Source organism: Anguilla rostrata, chromosome 14 (assembly GCF_018555375.3).
Source record: "Anguilla rostrata isolate EN2019 chromosome 14, ASM1855537v3, whole genome shotgun sequence".
Classification (NCBI taxonomy): domain Eukaryota; kingdom Metazoa; phylum Chordata; class Actinopteri; order Anguilliformes; family Anguillidae; genus Anguilla; species Anguilla rostrata.
Window position 1 is genome coordinate 16488351 of NC_057946.1, and position 16000 is coordinate 16504350.

The following is a 16000-nucleotide window of genomic DNA, read 5'->3' on the forward strand; positions in this document are numbered from 1 at the left end:
AGACCATTCACTAAGACCATGACTAAATAAAAAAACTGGTGGCAAAAACAATACCAAACATCATGCAAAAGCTCGATATTTAAAGCGGTATTGTGTGTATCCATCTTAAATTCCACAGACTAATCAAATGTGGACTACTCTTCACATTTTAGAGGGGTAACTCACCCTCTAGCTCCAGCTAATAGAAGTTTAGAGATTTCATTGCTTTCATATGCTGAAAGTACATGGGTGCAGTTTAATCATGGTGTTCCCAGAGAGAGAGCGCTATACCTTTTGACTGGTTGTTGGATCTCATAATTTCAGCCTGTCTTTACTCAGGGGAACTTGTGGTCGCATGAAAAATCCCATTTCGGAAGTCCCAGGTTGTCCTTGTCAACCCTATATCCTTGAAAGTGCAGTGAAACTAAAATAAGTAAAAATAACTGATTTATTAATGGTAAAATATTTATATTCATTGTATAATATAGAGAAAGTAGGCCTATATATATATCTATATCTTTTTATATATGGAGTAATTGGCTCTATTGGAGTTTGAAGGTCACTGTATAGTATTTCAGGTATCGCAGGCACTATTTAAACTGCAGTGGTGCCAGATTTCCTTCACGATAGTGTACATTTAGAGGCTTTGCTTCAGTCCTTGATTTAGATTTAGAAGCAGAAATACTTAATCTGCTGCCTGGAATGCAGATGGCCATTTTAACTCATTTATCGATTGGCAGTGAATGGTTTGATATTTTTTCATTTTGTTAGAGGAAAAAATTTAATATTCCATTAATTCTGAATAGAATTACAACAGTGTTGCTTTATTGCGCTATTATATGTAAAATGTGCTCATAAGAAGTATCAAGAAAAAAATATGTTTCCTTAAGGATGCCTTACTCATTCTAATACATGTGAAAATACATATTAGTCATGAATAAGCAATGTTAAAGATTTGGTTACTGCCTGCCTAACATGGTCCTGAAATATACATAAATATGTAGTTGTTATTATGTATTCTGTTTCTTATTACACAATGTCTAATTCTTCAAACAGTGCAGTACACAGCTGCAGTATGGACAAATTATGAGAAATATAGTTGCAGGTTTACATTCAAATGCAATCTCATTCAGACACATTCAAATTCAAAGAATGGCCAGTTGTAAGGAACAAACAAGTAGTTTGGGGCTGGCGCCTAATTTCTCTGCATCTCCTTACAATCTCAGAACACAATACCAGACAGGCCTCCTCCTGCACTACAGTACTGTAAATTTATTGGCAATTCTTTCAAGCAGGCAGATTTATCTGTGTGCAACATGCTTCTGTGGCGTTGAATAAAACATCGCTGCACCCACCGACCAGAATGAATTTCATTAATAGCTGGGCTGATTGTCTTTACAGGAGAATTGCTGTTTATCTTCTGCTAGCAGATAGCTCTGCACCCATTCCGTGAGTGCAGAAATCTTTATGTAGACAAGCCAAGATGCACCGAAGCCCCTCTTGCATCTCCTGCACACACACACACACACACATTCTGTATGCACGCACATATGCCCGTATAAGTGGCGTTTGCAAGGTAGCTACTGTTGGCTAGTTAAAAAGTAGGTACAGTATGAACTGTTGTCGCTTTAACCCCTTTACGCAGATACCAATTCTGACCAGTCCTCACTCATTTAGGGGGTGTTATCTATTTGACTATTTAACTCCAGATTTGAGCATCACAACCATTTAATGGTTTAAATGAAGCAAGACACTGGTAAGATTTACAATTTTCATGTGTTTGCAACATGTCTCCCCCTTTTCCAATTTGAATTGTGATGGGCAGCCCTAATATAGAGATTCACTAAAAATGTTTGACTGTGAAATTAACTATGAAGATGTTTGAAACTCGCTCAGAACCTGCAAGTACCACTCGTCATTTATTTAAGACGCAAGGAAACCTATTCTACCGATAGGTTTCGAAAACCCGTCCTATATACACATTTAACGCTAAAACCAGTTAAGAGTTTTTTTACCTCCTAGGGGTTTTAAAAAACGTTTTCATTTTTTAAACCTCTGGTAGTGTGGATTTGACTGTTTTAAGAAGCTGAAACAGTTTTCAAAATGGGTTTTAGGGCTAGTTTGTATGAGGTAGAAGAGCCACTTTGCTAACACTGCCCAGAGTATGCTAACAATGCCCCTACACTAACAGCTAGGCCTATAAGTTAGCCTACAATACATATATGTTGGGCATTATTAACAAAGGCTAACAGTGGTCGCCTATGACCAATACAAATAAAATATCAAACATATCACACAACGTAAATAATTGATGCTACAATTAGTAATACATACAGCTTCACCATGTTCATATGTATGCTCATTTCACTTCATGCTTTCATATGGGTACCGGTGCCATAGTGCTACTGGGTTATGCTACCCAACCCTAATTCATGTTCCCATGCATAGTTTGGTTGCAGGAGCACTGAATGTCTGAGCAAATAATCAATACATCGGCCATCATGAAATCCATATGACTCCCCCTTTGCGAATCTTCCTAAATGTATGTATTGAACATTCTGATATAATTAGAATATCACTATTTCATAAGGACATGAAGATATGCATGCATACTTAAATGGCTTTGAACATTCAAATTGACTGTCATTTATCCTGCCTGTATGCTACCCAGCTGCAAGCCTGCAGAACAATACTGAGACTGGGCGAAGCCTGCAACAGTATTCCAAGGTTTTAAGGCCTACCTTGTCATGTAGCTGTCATGCATTAGGGTTGGGTAGCATAACCCAGTAGCACTATGGCACCAGTTCCCATACGACCGGTAGGCCTACCTATATATGTATATATATATATATATATAATTAATTAATTTTTTTTACTAATCATTTCCTCACTCTGTGGATCAGCTTATATAAGAAATCTATTTAATCTATTTTGTTGAATTTTTATTTTTAATGCATTTTTCAGTTTCTCAAAAATATGGTTTCCACCCACATGCATCACAGTCAGTGGTTCTAAACAGTGCCAATCCACACTGTGACAGTTAATAATGTCAATTTGTGGTAGGCAATTATGTGAGATAGTGTCAGTCAGCCGTGTGGAATATGTTCAGTCTGTCCTGTGGAATAGTGTCACTCAGTCCTGTCCATCCAGTTAGTATGTCCCCTCAAATTGTACCACTCCATCCTGTTTAATAATGTGTTTAATGAGGAGTGCTCTTAGATTTAAGTATTTTAATTTCTCACACCTTGGCTTGCACATGCATGATTCACTCCGTAACTGCGTAGCCAACTGGTAGCTTTCGTAATTCCCTCGTGCAGTCTGTTCCCAATCATCTGCATCAAGCACCGCATGTTCATTTTGTTGTACCTGAGAGCAGGGTTGAATATTAATGTTCTGTGCTGCGTGTGAACTGCAGTAGATAAGTGTGCTAGCTCTCTCTCTCTCTCTCTCTCTCATTCTCTCTTTCTCTCTCAATATTTCTTTTTAAGGGGTTAAATCCTGATGATCTCTTTCAAGGCAATCTGTTGATGTCCCTGTGAGCATTCAATTTGATTTTATCACTTTGATACTATCAAATGTACCCTTTCATATCATCCTTTTAAAGCACTAGACCAAAGTGGGATGCTTGTTGTTCACAGCTTATGCAGAAAAAAACAAGTGATTTCATCTAGCTATTTTGTTTAATCAGACACATGAACCAGAAGTACAGATAAAATGGCTGATTGACATGGCAATACGAAGATAGTGCAGATTGAGAGCAGCACAGAAAAAAAGGTAATGGTTTTTGTTTACAAAAAATCCTTATAGTTACTGTTTTTTTTTTTTTGTACTGAAATTAGCACAGTATTTTAGCACTGTAAATCTAGACCCTTAACAAATCAACAGATTTTAAAGTGTGACCTTCCATGTTTTATTTCAGTAGTTTTTTTCTGGTTCAATCAGTTCTGCTATCATGTTATAAAATAATGGAGATGACACAATGACGATTCAATTAACATTTAAATTTTGAGCAGAAGAAATATCAAGATGTGTCATGGCAGGCTAGATAATAATAATGGATCTTTTTGTATCGTTGAGCACAATGGATCCATTTCTTTCTCATCACCACAGACAGAGGAGAGGAGGAGAGACAGGGAAGAGGTCAGGAGCCATACTTTTGTTAATAGAAAACGATGAAGCAAAAAGATGTTAAATGTGGACCTCAAACAGTACCACTTAAGATCTCATAGTTCTCAACTTCCTGCACTTTCCTCACATCCACTTTGTATTTGAGTACCCTGGGCTATTTGGAAGGAGGGCACGATGGCTCAGCTGCATCATTTATCTACAGGTCTTTCTTCCTTAAATGAAGTTATTACTGGGAAAAGTTTGTATCATCATTTTTCCCCTGGGTATTGACTGACTACAAATGAAAATGCCTGAAACCTGGGGGAATTTGACCTGGGCTGAACTTTCAGGGAAAAAAAGTTTTCTCACGTGCACCCCTCATTAAAATGCCCTCTACCCTCGCCTGTGATGAATAACATGTACATGAATATTCTGCCAACAGTGTAAAATGCCACACTCATTATACACTATGCATTATGTATATTTTTTGTAATGATTTAGGGCTGGGTAGTCCGTGGACGGTCCCTGTCGTGTAATTTCTCATCACAAGATGATGGTGATGGAATACTGTATGGCAGTTAATAATCATATGATTGCAGGGTGTGTGAGTGAGTTAATAGAAGACAGTAATTTAATGGTTGGCAGTGTAGCGTGCTGCAGGGTAGGGCTCTAACGGAGCTTTGAGGAAGCATCATGCTGCTTTAATCGCTGCTGGGCCAGGTGCGTTCGTGACCTGCAGTCCGGCTCACTGGGAGATAATGGGTCGGGCGTGTTTATCATCATCTCTATCGAATACACCAACAAGGGAGAACAGGAAAACATACGGGAAACAAAGCAAAGCATCCACCAAGGTCAAGCTCTTACTCTGATAATGGTCTCATCAGACAGGTGATCCTGTGTCCTGTTTACTGTCATTCCGCCACGTTTCAATGTAATGCATTCTCGCTATCGACATTAAATGTGATTTTCCTTTCTGCTGAATTTTGGTGTTTATAGCATGCCAGTCTTTCCTCCTACACACAGAATCCCATGAGTCTTTGTGTGTCAGGGGTCTGAAGTGTAAGTGGTGGGGGAGTTCATCCTGTGATATGGGGAGTGCATTTTTTCCTGTTTGTTCTGAGCCCCCTGGATCCTCTCTCACTTTTTAATTGGAAAGTTATGCTGCCACATAAAGATGGGGCCCCAGGGATTGGGTAAATGTTGAATAAACACCCTCAGGATTATCGCTTTCATTTCAGGCGCTATTTTAACGTAGTAAATAAAAAAAAACCCAGCAACAACACTTGCCTAATTCAACCGTTTCTCTGTAGCACATTGCCAAGGAAACATATTGGGGAACAGTGGTATGAAGGAAGGCCTGTAAGGCGGCTTTTGTTCTTCATTACAAAACTGTCAGGTGTTCAGTGTGTAAAATACACTGAGCACCGAAAATAACATATTATTCAATTTATGCACGTCTGTTTTTAGTAAAATAATGTGTTACAATGTTGGGCATTGCCTTGCTTAACTGTTTGTGTATTAAGTTTGAACAAAAATGGCTTGAAATGCTCAATGATATTTTCTGTCAAGCACTACATTATCTCATTAGTCAGAGGTGATTGGGTGCAGTTGATGAGGTCATTAAATCATTTGAATTTCAAGACCGGTATAATTCTGGACGAGACATGCACAGAAATGTACCAATATTCAAAAGGACAGCTGTTAAAAATCCAACTGAGGCCTAAACTTTGAGGTTGATACTCCCTGCCCCCGACACATTACCTTTCTAGAAGTTTACATGGATTAATGCAGTGATGCATTTCTTTGGATGCCCATGGCATGTTTTAGCTTAGTTTTAGCACAGCTCAGGTTTTTAAAATGAACATAAATAATTCTTACATTCTTATTCCTGTCTTTCACATCCCTGAACCCACTCTTTGATGTCAGTGAAAGATAGAGGGGCTATTCGTTCACGGCATCTTATTCACCTGATAGGGTTTCAAAGACATCACACCCTCTTTTCTGGGATCATGTGGTCATACCTCTCCACAGTCTTTAGGCCTTTCCCCTCCCTCCTTTCTTCCCTCATTCTCTTTATTCCTCTTTGTGATTTTATGCTCAAACGCTGCAGTGGAAAGGCTGTGGCAGAAGTTTGGTTACCAAGAACAACCTCAGACAAGTGAAGCCCTGCAGCATTGCAGAGAGAAAAGCATTATTAATAATTAAGTCAGAGAAATGTCACAAGTGAAAAAAGTGTAATCATTTCTCTGCCGAGTTTAGAGATCTGCTCAGTTTTCTGCTCTTCCCCAAAGGCACAATGCAAGACAGTGGGGATGGGATCTTAACCGCAGCCTTTAAAGCATCAAATAGATTTCCCCGCATACTCTCTGAATCACAGCAGATAAATCATTAATATTTGAACCTATTAGTAGCTAAGCAAATTTCCAACTGAGATTTTAAATTTTTAATCACAGAGACATTGATTTCAGTCTCATTAGCTGTTAAATAAAATATTCAAGAAATAAAAACACAAATATGTTACACTAATGATTTAATCAATGTCAGCTATGAAAGTTTTGTCTCCGAACATGATCCTGATAAAATTCAGCCAAGTCATAAACTGACAAATTGCATACTTTCCAAGTATAAAATTGCAAGTGTGAAATTAATTTATTTCTCATGACAGTCCCCAGCTTTGAAATTAGTTATGGATTATAGATGCCCAATTTTAATAAGCTAATTGCTCAATTATTCATTTTTAAGCATATAATCTTTCATTTATTCTTCACTGAGCCATACATGCACCCAAGAATGTATTTTTTTCTTGTTAATTGTAAGATCTTACCAACTATAATGTTTCATATACCTGATTAGATATGGAATTCATTTAATAAAGAAATGTGAGATATGAGTTATGATTTGTTATTTGATACTTGTATTGTCTGTCATAAATGGATCATGATATGCACTTTTGTATGTCGCTTTATATAAAAGCATCTGATACATAAATATAATGTGATGTAATGGAAATTCAACTATGGGATAAATGTGTCAGCTTATAACATAAATTCATGTGGAGCTAAAAATATATAATTCATAGTAAAAATAAACAACATTAAAATTTTGAATATTAAAATATCACCTGTTACTTTATTCCAATGCAGTGTTCCCAATACAATGAGCTCTGGGAATTCTCTTTCATATTCATGTATACACATTAGCTGCAGTAAAACCAGTCAAGTCAAGTATCACAGATCTTCTTAGCAGCAATGTGCCAGAAAGCTTCTCATGGCGATGAAGTAATGCAACACATTACAATTTGTAATAAATCTGACCTGAGGTTAAGGTTAGACCAAGTCATACTAGGTAGACATTGTTAAACTGTGGGGTAAGTTAAATGACACGTATTATTTATTTATTTATTCAAAAAAAGAAGAAAACTTAATGTTTAATGAAAAAGTTAATGAGAGCATTTTACCTTCTGCACTATGAAAGCACTGTACTATGGCCCATTAAAGAAGAGAAGGTGGAGATAAATAATTGAAAAAGTAAAGACAAGATAAATAGGGGGAGAAGCATAAGTGAAGTATAAACATTTTGTACTTTCCATTTTGGAGTGAGTGTAAGGTGATGGTTGCCTTCACAGAATACATAGTCCTCGCAAAGCGCCACCTTCAAGTGTAAGCAATTGGTAACATACTTTATGGACCTCTTGTAGTCATCTCAGTGTTTTTGGCATGTACTGCACCTATGTGTCTTTTTAAGAAAGCCAGCTTTTGGCTATATTCAGTGTACACAGCAGAAGTGTCATATCCCTCCGGAATGATTTTCACCAAGCGCTACAATAACATTCATTTAAAAAAAAAATAAAACACCACCCCTTAACCACGCCGGGGGTCTAGGCGGTCACCTATATGGCCTAATGGACAGGCCACCACTGACTGTGAACACAGCATGATTGACAGGCAGGTATGCAAGGCTCCTTGCACAGAGCTGTCCTGAATGTTAAGTTCTGGTTGTTCAGATTCAGGCACTGTGAAATTTTCAGCGACTGATTTCAGAGCCTGGGGCAGTCAAAGAGACCACATTTAATTTATTGATATCTGTCGGGGTATAAAGGAAAATTAACCAAATATGAACAAAGGTGTTCTCAAATAACTTACATACTGCACCTTTAAATATACCACCGTGATCATATTGATGCAACACCTTTATATCTTCATTTGCATAGATGTAGGGTTTAAATAGCCTGACAATAATTTTTAATTAACTGCTGACAATACCTGAGCATTTAAGTTTAACTTAGGCAAAGAGCTGTGTTGTCTGAAAAGTGTCTCAGCAATAAATTATTCTAAATCGGAGCCTCTAGAAAATTCTCCTGGGGATTAATTAAAGCTTGAATTAGAGTTTAGAATTTAGAGGGAAACCAACATTTAACATCAAATAGTAGACACGTGGGGTACTTTATTTCCCCAAAATCTTCTTTTGATCTTCACAAAGTTAAGTAGTTATCCCAGAGATGTATAAATTGCCATCATAACAGCTGTGAGGAACCTCAGTGAAAACCAATATAGTTAAATTACACATTGTTAATTAAGATGAAACAATCTTAAATATGATAATGTGCTCATAAAAAGGTGAAAACTGTTTCTGGGAGAAATAAAACCCGCTGGTACATTAAAGGCATTAAAAGTCAACCTTTTTGGCTTAAAATAGACGTATTTGTTTTTCCACTTTGAATGATCTTCCAACTCAAAACTCATCTCTCTCTTTATTTTACTTTGAAAATTCCTACACTTCAAACCAGTAGCAGCACCAGGATGGGCCAAAGTCATTTTGGCTGGGCATGTTAATTGCAGAAATTAGGCGAACTGTTGGCACACCCCATGTCCTTTATTACATTAACTTACAGTAGGTGTTATGTCTCGGTCATTCCAAATATGCACCATTTGCCATTATTGTGTTGCTTATGTCATAAACAGCTGATCAACGTTTGACTGCATTCTACACAGCTGGAAGCTGACATGTTGCTATAGCAATATAGAACGCCGGGTGAAAAAGATAAGAGAGGTTCTGAGCAAGGTCACAGCTGAGGTGCACACACAACCATCAACTTGTGACTGCAGAATCTGAGAAGCTAAGATGGATGATAAGGCCACTTATTTTACACCAGATATCTTTGTAACATCAACATTGAGCTAGCAAAGCAGTTTGATGTAAATATATGCATCCACCCATCCATTGTTTATACCCGCTTATCCTGGACAGAGTCATGGAGGGTGCTGGAGCCTATCCCAGCATGCATTGGGCTAGAGGCAGGAATACACCCTAGGCAGGTTATAGATTAATGACCTGCCTAGGGTGTATTCCTGCCTCTACTTTATGGGACTCACGCACTCATACTTTATGGGAATTTTAGAGTCTCCAATTAGCCTACTGTACCTGCATGTCTTTGGACTGTGGGAGGAATCCGGAGTGCACAGAGGAAACCCATGCATACACAGGGAGAACATGAAAACATTATAAAATTAATATATGAAATATTTATTATATTTACGTAACATTGTACTATCTTGTAGCATCACATCCCATAGGTATGTAAAGCCATCAATGGAAAAACAAAAATAACTGTGAAGAATCAACTTTTTAAAGAAGTTTTGGCATTGATGGCTTTTCATACATAGACACTCAATTGAATGAAGACAGGTTTGCTATGATTTTGCTACGGTCATATATATAGCTGCAGTTTTGAAACCAACTGAGGAAGTGCCTAGAAAGATATCCATGACAGAACTGCAAGTCTGTTTTGACCAATATCAATACAAGACTAAGTATCATGCATTGGGAAACAAATGCTATACCTAATAGCCTAAAGATGTGAAATGCTAGTTTTACTTATAAACATTGCACTGTTATTACAAAGTTTTGTTCCAGCCATTGTTATAATACAGCCACAGCTACATAAGATATTGTTATTTGTTTCATTAACACTTTCCTTGTTAGATTGTGTTGATTTACTTAAAAAAATGCTTTTTTTAAGTAAAGATATATTTATGGTTCAGTAGCAGCACCTGAACGTCTGCTCCAGAATCTCATAGCACATCACCTGGCACATAGAGAGAGCTGTCAGAACTCTTCTGGGCACTGATAATCAGCATGTTGCAATTATGGCTACCTTCCCTCAGCTAAAAATGTGTAGCTTTGTCAAGATAAATTTATCATTAAATGATCTGAAACTTGATCCAGTCATATAATGGCAGTTTTATTTGCACTGTTATCATCCCAAATGGATTTAAATAATAACATATAAAGACTATATTTTCAATCGTCTATGTGCACTTGCAACACATTGGTAATCACTGCTTTATTGTCTAAGATAGACAAATGCAATAAGACATGTTTGTCACCAAAGCGCAATAATGATTGCATTAAGGGAATGCAAAACTGTTTGCCTTGAATTAAACAGATCCTTCAACATTAAGCACTGTCTTTTCACTGTCTTTCCCTCTGTACCTTTACAATGCAGTGGGAACTGTTCTTTGCAGAGGGATCTTACTATGAGGTCTATAAAATAAGAGAAAAACTGTTTTGTCTCAAGATTGCCATGCACGCATGTTCACAGAGCTCTTAATTAGGAGCTAATTAAGGCTTGTCTCACAATGTTATTCTCAAACAATAATTCAGTTATTCAGTTCAGTTGCTGCTTTTATGTCTTGAGAAGTACAGTAAACTGGCAGAGACAGTGAAAACTGAGATAAGACTAATCCTATGATGCATTTATGTGGTTTTGTTCATTGTCAAAAAATCCAATCTCATAATAGATTGTTTGAATGTGTGTCAGCCTAGATTGTACAGTTTACTAGCTATGGCTTGAAGTCAAATTTGTTAATGCAAGATCTACACAATAACCAGGCAGTTTCCCTACTTAGTGTTATGGCTGTCAGAGTTTAAGACACTGTCAAAACAAAATTTGTTGAGTTACATATGTGGACATTTTGGTGCACATTAAATACCTGAGTACTCAGGGTGTACAGCTTTATGCTTTTTCAACTACCCAAAGTACTGCTGTGTGATTTCAGGCAGTGATCAATGTAAGTTGATGAAGCATAAGCATATCTAGCTGGTCAATTGCAATGAAACTTTGATTAGCTTGCTTTCATTTGGTTTGCAGTGTATTTCATATTAGCTGATTAGTTCTTATAAATAGTAAACTAATGTTTAATACTTAGGCTAACTACATAGATGTCAAGTTCAGACTAGCAAATTAGTCATAACAAGATTGTGGAACTGTCTGCCACTAAAATTAGGCTGGCTAATCATCAATGTTGACTAGATTCTGTATGCTAAAAATCTAATATACATTGCAATCTTCATTGCATTACTTCAATTGAAATTTTCAATTATGTCATTGTTTATTGATCTGAGCAAGATGGTTGAAGTGTATTTAAGGTGGAGATGTCCTTGTTGGTGTCTCATTACTTTTAGCCCAACATCCTCTTGTGAATGAGTTGCTCACCCACTAAAACATTTAAGTTGTCAGAAGGCAGTTAATGTGAGTAAGTTGCCATTTTAAATGTCAGTTGCTCAGTTTAGGCAGACTGTTAAGTGATTTAAACTGTGCTTAGCGTTCAAAAACTGTTCACTGTCCACTTGAGGTTGCTGTTATGTTGTGAAATCATTCTTTTGTACTCTGGAACATTGCTTGAAATCAGTTGTATTCTAGCCAGAAGACACGCTATTTGAGGAAATGGTCCTGTAAATAAACCATACATATAATAGCATAAGATGTGTAGCACTGAAAATCTATATTAATTTAGCCTAAAAAGTACTACTTTGTTTTGCATTGCAACAATCATCCTATATAATTTTGGCAATATGCCTTAACGTTTTAAAAGATTTTAAGGACTACAGAAAAAGTAAAAGTATTCTGTGCTACAATGTAGGCTATATATTATAATATATGTAAGTATTCTTTATTCTATCACTGCAAAGGGAAAAAGAAGTCTTTCAGAGTAGCTGAGATTATATTGATTTATGACCCAGTCCCAAGAACTCTGTGATTGCTCTGATCCATGGAGGGAAAGAGACAGTTAGCCAGATTAAGTCACGTCACAAAAACATCATGAAATAACTACATTCCTAAACTTTAAGTACAGATTCAGTGCCAAGACATAGCCTAATCCTTCAACATAGGTTTCATTTCAAATCTGGGGGAGAGACATTGCTGGTCGGTCCTACTAGTCTATAGTCTTATATAATCAGACATCAAGTCTCACAAGCATACTAACTATTCTTGCAATTAATTCATATGAGCTATTGGGGGTAACATGTGTCACTGTCTCCCCCAAAACCAACGTGTATGGTGTAATCTTTTTCACACAATCTGGCTATAATTTATTAATCCTGCTTTGTGATATATTATCAGGTAGGGTTATGCGACATGGAAGGGATAACTCCCTACAAGGCGGTCAGCTTTCGGGAAATAATGACCACCGCTGGGGGGCGAAGAACCCCCTGACATGAAGCGAAGGCAAAAAAACACAACCCCTGACTGACTGGCCTTTCAATTATTCTTTAACTTGTATTTCAAATACTTAAATGTTATAAGAAGTATTTGTTTTCTTTTAGGCGTATATTTTCTTAAAATGGTGCAAATGGAGTATTGTACTGTATAGTTACCATTTTGGTTGTACTGTCCAGAAACTTGCAAAACAGTCTTAGAAAAGCAGTGTTACACCCCAGCGTGACACCCCTGGGAGAGAGATGCGGCAGTTCCGGGAATGCACCGTTGGTTGCCACATGGAAAGAGCAAGAGGCACCCACACAAACACAAAATCAAATAAGCATCTTCACCCTTCCTCCTCACGGGTTCTAGGAAAAAACTATGAACTAAAGCAACAAACTAAAATAAGAACCACAAAAGAAAGTAAAACTGAGTGGCAGTCTTTCAGCTCACCGTTTGTAGCTGGCCCGCTTTTCAGCTGACCAGCTCCTCCAGCTTTTCAGCGGCAGTTTTTCGTGCTGAGACAAACAAAACCGAGACAAAATTAAATGAAAATCAAAACTCGCTCTCTCGGTGTGTGCTCCCGGTCTCAGCCCCTAACTGTGGAGAGAAACACCCCTTGAAGCACCTGGGCTGATTAGTAAACACAACCCTCCTGCGTGTGCTCTCTCTTATAGCCGGCGTTGCCGCTTCACCGGTGGACTGAATGCCACAAGCAGCGTGAAAAAAATTGTGATGCAGACAGTGCCCACCCCTTGCCCAATGTAGTCAAGCAATTCACACTAGGTGTAGCACATTTAGTGTAATTTTTGACCGCAGCCTCATCAACAGTGACAACATTCACTGTCAAAGAGTGCTTAAAGACAAACTTGATCTATTTCACAGATATGATGATGTGGGTATTTTTGTTCATTTTAGTTTCAGGCTAGAGCAAATATTCATTAAGTCCTTAATTCAAACAAGAGTAATTTATTCAAATAATGGTAATATGACTTTTTTATGCAACTTGGATTTTTTTCCCCCTCTTTTTTGTGGGGGAGGGATGGGTGCAAGTCCCATGTGTCAACTGTGATTTGTATTAGGAAAATATTTGCACTTAAAGGTGATTAAATTGTGGTACTTGCTGATGATCCAATTGACCTTAACAAGCGCCCCAGGACCAAAAGATGTAAAACAAAACATCAAATATACGCCACCAGGTTTCACAGTAGGTGAGATGTACTTCTCAACATTAAGCATCCATCCAATGTGCCAAAAACCTGCCATTGGTGTGTATAGCCAAAAATCTAGATTTTGGTCTCATTTGACTGTAACACCTGGTTTCACACTAAGTTTATCATTTAACCGTTTGGAAATTTAACACAATATGTGGGATGTAGGCAAATAACGTGATATTAGTGTATAGTTGGATGTATTGTTGGTATGCCTGTCTTGGTGATAAGGAGTAAGCAGCAATGTTCTAGAGATGTAGATTTAATGCATTTAATATCAGCGAATGTTAGCATCTTGTAGAGCTCTTTATTTATAAGTTTGACATTTCAATATTTCAGTTTTTTTCCTTGCCATAGTATAGCAGCAACTTGTTACAGGTCCCATATATTATGCATTCTAGGTATAGTGGTAAACACAAACTTGTGTTTCTTATGTAGAAAATATTAGGTGACAGGAAGTAGGCTGGTATTTTGAGAATTAGGTGGATGTTTTGAAGGACCTTGTCTACCTGTTTGTTTTGTGTACCCCTTTGGTACACAAATTACAGGCATCAGGCATCCTTCTGAAATTATCACTGTTTTATCTTTCATAATGTTGCAAAATTTTTACTTTCTGTTAATCTGACTAAAAAGTGTTACTATACATTTGGACATGTATTTGCAGTTACTTATCTTGAAGCAGGATCCATATTTTTTAAATTAAATTGGTCATAATTGGGTTATCTGCTAAATATTTATGAAGTAAAACTATTGCTGAATATAAAATACATATTTCCAGAAGCATGAATATATAAAAATATTAATGCAGTTGAAGGCATTTGTATGACTTTCTCTAGCAACCACAATAAATGTTCAACTGTTTAGTGGACTTTAGAATGGTGACATTGGAAAACCGGGTGTAAAACTGGAGGCCATGTTATTAGTTTTAAAAGTACTGTTACTTACAAGGCCTGAAGCTGGGATGACTTCTGACAGTATACTGGTCCTCTGTTGCTCCAGAATAATCCAATTAGAGAGATGTTTATGCCTGATGGACTCTGGTAGCACGTTCTGCAGTGGTGCACCCTATCATACTGATCCACCTTGATAAGGGTTATCGTAAATGTCCTTTTAATTACCGCTATAGCTCTGGAACAAATGTGTCTCTTTAACAAAAGTGGGGAGAAAAAGGGATAATGTGCTGTTCCACTTCATGTACTGTTGGAATCTGCCAGCAAGGTCATTTTCCTGCAGTGATACCTTAGAACCTAACTTTATCTTAAACTGTCTTTGATGGCTCTGAATGTAATTGCTGTACTTTATATTTAAGCGAAAGCCTTTTCCATTCCGTATACTGTCAATAGACATCCATGTCTGACAAAAATAAATATTGTATACATTGGGGGGTGGGGCAAAAGGAATTTAGTAAAGCGAAGTGGTTCTCTTATAAGGTGCCTAAACTTGGAGACTGGTCTGAAAAGTGTATGGAACTGACCAACATCTGCAGAGTGAGGCCTCCTCAGATTAAGAGCTGCAAACCTTACTGAATCCAATTTTCGGTCTTTGTAGAACACGACTTTCAATAGCACTCTGCTATCTCCCTGCACTATACACAGCGCGCAGTATGAAGGATTTGCCTGGGAATACATACCTCTATGTATTACCCTACCTTTATGGTATTACCTTACACTGAGTCAAACTGAACTGAATAACTGTTTAAATCCACCAGCACATACTATTTAAATTCAACTAAAGGGATCTCCTTTTTTTCATTGTTATATTATTTTCTTTTTTGTTTCAGTCATCTGCTTGTTTTATGGTACGTGATGATAAAACAAACTGGGAAACTGAAACAACTGTGCTGGCAAACTCATTTTCATATTTGTCAGTACACATTTATTACTTTAAGATTGAAACTTGGAATATAAATTTTTTCTTTACATTACTGTGCTTTTTTTAACCTCTAGTATGGGTTTTATGTATTACCTTTTTTCCTTTTTTGTCACTGATACTGTTTACCACTCTGCTCAGGCTGTTCTGTAACACAATATGTAACAAAAAAATTAATTTTCATTTGTGATAGTACCTCATAAATATCTAATACCTAATGAAATCTGACCTGAAAAACGAATGTATAGGATTTGTGTATTATCAAGAAAGATAAATTCATGAAACATTCATAACACTCTTTCTTGAAACTCTTTAAGGCCACTTAAAAGGGCACATAATCTAATTGCTGTGG

At 37.1% G+C, this 16000-nt stretch overlaps 1 protein-coding gene across 8 annotated transcripts in view; it reads left to right on the plus strand.

The window, feature by feature from the left end:
• The window catches only part of fibcd1b (fibrinogen C domain containing 1b), a 108489-nt gene that overhangs the window by 81741 nt on the left and 10748 nt on the right, over nt 1-16000 (plus strand). The window lies entirely within an intron of this gene.